This window comes from Echinops telfairi, unplaced genomic scaffold (assembly GCF_000313985.2).
Source record: "Echinops telfairi isolate 266 unplaced genomic scaffold, ASM31398v2 ScPeMD7_7400;HRSCAF=8409, whole genome shotgun sequence".
Classification (NCBI taxonomy): domain Eukaryota; kingdom Metazoa; phylum Chordata; class Mammalia; order Afrosoricida; family Tenrecidae; genus Echinops; species Echinops telfairi.
Window position 1 is genome coordinate 58,905,603 of NW_022111300.1, and position 3,404 is coordinate 58,909,006.

Here is a 3,404-nt window from a genome sequence, read left to right on the forward strand (position 1 = left end):
GATACGTGGAGCAAAGATTGAAGTTGTCAGGGTTTGGTCTTGCTGGGATCCACACGTAATGCCCATGGAAGCAGCAGTCAAGAGATCAACACAGGAGCTGCACTGGGCAAATCTGCTGCAGGAGACCTATTCAGAGCATTGAAAAGCAGGGAGGTCACTTTGAGGACAAAAATGTGCCTGACCCAAGCCATGGTACTTTTAACCGTCTTATATACATCGGAAAGTTGGGCAAGGAATAAGGAAGCCCCAAGAACTGGTGCATTTGGATTGTGCCGGTGAAGAGTAATGAACGTACCATGGACTGGCAAGAGCACAAACAGATCTGTCTTGGAAGAAGTACAGCCAGAGGCAAGGATGGCGAGACTTTGTCTCACAGACTCTGGCCTGTCTCAGGAGAGACCAGTCCCTGGAGAAGGACTTCATGCTTGGTGAAGCGGAGGGTCAGGGTAAAAGAGGGAGGCATCGAGCAGACTGGACTGACCCAGTGGCTGCATCAACGGGCTCAAGGACAGGAACCATTGTGAGAGCGGCGCAGGGCTGGGAATGCTTCCTTCTGTTGGGTATTTGGTCGCTATGGGTCGGAGCCGACTCAAGGGTCCCTAACAACAACAACAACAACAACAACAACAACAGCAGCAGCAGCAACAACAGCAGCAGCACGGCTGTAAGCAAATTAAATACATCTGTTAGCGAGCTAAAGTACCACATCCAGATACGTCATCACCTCAATTCCTGCTCCTCCTCCTCCTCCTCCTCCTCCTCCTCCTCCTCGTCTTCTCCTCAGTAGCAAGCCCTCCCGTTCTGCAGGTCTACTGCTGATCCATGCTCTTGCAGCCTGAGTGCCCACGAGCATTCCCCTCTTCCTGGACACCAAGAGCTGGCTGCCTCGTTCATCTTGCCCCTCCTGTGCTGAGCTCTTCCACTCCACAAATAGTTCTCTTTCTGCTGGGTGCAGGCTGGCCCTGAGCATGGGGAGATGGAAGGTAACAAAGCCACCAAGGTTCTCACCGACCAGGAGGTTACAGCTGGCGGGACAGGGGCCATGTTGTATAGCGTGTGCATGCTCAGTATAGTAGTGTGGCTGGCACCCAGCTGGCGCCCCATGTATGAGCTGAACAATTTCAAGAGGCCTGGCAGTGGCAAGCCCCACTGTTCTAGTCCATCGACCTGCTTGGTGCTGCCCTACCCACTGTACCTGGAGGGCCCACTGCCCTGGAGCCACGGGACAGGCTGGGACCTTCTTTCACTCCCTTGTAATCACCCAGCCACCCCCTCATTTACACCAGCAGATCAGGGGAGCTAATTTCCTTAAGGGATTGGTGCCATGTTGAGTCTCTTATGGCTGCTCTATGGTGGAATTTGATATAAAATACATGTTCCTGTTCATTGCCATTTATGTGTTAGTTATCATTAACAGCCATTATAATTTTTTCCCAGTGGCAATTAGATTGATATTACTATATCTAAATCAAAGCGGACATTGTGACAAGTACTGTCAGACGTTGATTGGGAACCACCTACTTTTTAAGTGACACTATTTTCTTATCAGCATGATCATTTGACTTTGCAATAAATAATACAGCAGGAGAGAGGAGCAACCACAAAGTGTTGGCGCGCTTGCCTGCAGAGGGAAATAGCACACCAGTGTCTGCCTGGAAAAATGAAGAATGGGGCCAAGCCTGCGCCTGCAGTTCCTCTCTCAGAAAACGAAAAGATCAGAAACCCTGGTGCTGGTAAATATTTTAACAGACTTTTAACCCGGTAGCTGAGTCGCGGGAGATGGTAGGGAATGAGGTTTTCCTGCTCGCTGTCTTCTGCTACACTGGATGAAGAAGGGAGGGAGGGTGGGCAGGAGGAAACCACAAATGGAAGAGCAGACTGGGATGGAGGACATCCTGCCCAGGCTCCTGTCTTCTCAGGGCCAAGGGTTCTCCTAGGGAGTCTTGTGGGCTGGCTGGTGGGTGGTGGTTCCCCTCCACCCTGGGAGAAATCCCCTCACAGTCACCCCCAGCTCCTTTCAGACCATGAGTTAGTTAAAGTTTCTTGTGCCCACCTGGCAGATAAACACTTGTGGGGTTAATTGAAGGGCAGAGAAATAAATGGCGTGGTGAGCCTCGCCTTTCCAGTTCTCAGGTCTCTTACTTTCTGATGGTCGGACCAGGGTGCACCTGCCTTACGCAGTTCCCTGCCTCAGCTGGCAAGGCTCACTTCCTGCAAGACATCCCTGAGGAGAAGCAGCATGGATCTACCCCAATGCAGCCCTGGGTGCTGGAGCAACCGTGTGGAGACCCCTGCCAGGGCTGAGATACTTACATGTTCACTGACTCGGCTTTCCTCCTGCAGTCGGCATCATAGTGTGTGCTTTGTGAGATGGAGGAGAACTTTGTGGATTGGTGTCGGACATATGGGTTAATGTTGGACTTGTGGGCTTGGGCAGCACTGGGTTGGGATGTTTTCTTGCTGTGCACTTACCTTTTATATCAAACTCTCTGGTATACATGCGTTTCAGTGGATTTGTTTCCCTAAAGTACCCAGACTAATACAGACCACATCTCAATATGGGGGGAGTTCAGCCACCACAGTGCCTGCCAGCAGAGCGGGACCTCCCTGTTCTGGCTGTTGAGTCCCTGCCGTGTTTCCAGGTGGTCGAGCCTGGGTGTGGCAGGTGGGCAGGGGTTGTTGGACGTGAGGAAGAGAGCTTGTTGGAAGAGAACAAGCTCCCCTCGCCTCTGGAGTCCAGGGGAGCCTGGCGGCTACTTACCCACAGGACAGGAGGGGAGCCACTCTCCCTTCCCCGGCTTTCCATCTGTCCCACCGTCAGTGCTCTCCGGGGTTTGCCCTCACTGCTTTGTACCCCGTTTCCAGCTCCACACCTTTGCATCCAGAGAAGGGGCTAGAAGCGCTCCTTCCCATGGCCTTTGGTCAGCCCCTGCAGTAGAAACATTTCCCTCATCGAGTGCAGGGCTCACCTCGGAGCTCCTCAGAACAGCCATCGTCCCCACCCATTCCCCCTGGGACTTTCCTGACACTGGCTGGGCAGCAATTGACTTCTCCAGCAGGCGATATGAGGAAATGCCCCAAGCGTCTCTGGGCCTCGGTGCTGTCATGAAAGATGGTGAGAATGTCTCCCTGCATCCTGTACCCACGAGGATGGATGGATGAGTGCCTGACCTGATGGGCTGGTGGTGGCTGCAGCTCCGGGCCCCCTGGCCTTGGCCCCAGCAGTTGCCTCACTCACTCACTCACTGATTCACTCACTCACTGATTCACTCACTCACTGATTCACTCACTCACTCACTCACTGATTCACTCACTCACTCACTCACTGATTCACTCACTCACTGATTCACTCACTCACTCAGATTCACTCACTGATTCACTCACTCACTCACTCACACATTCAC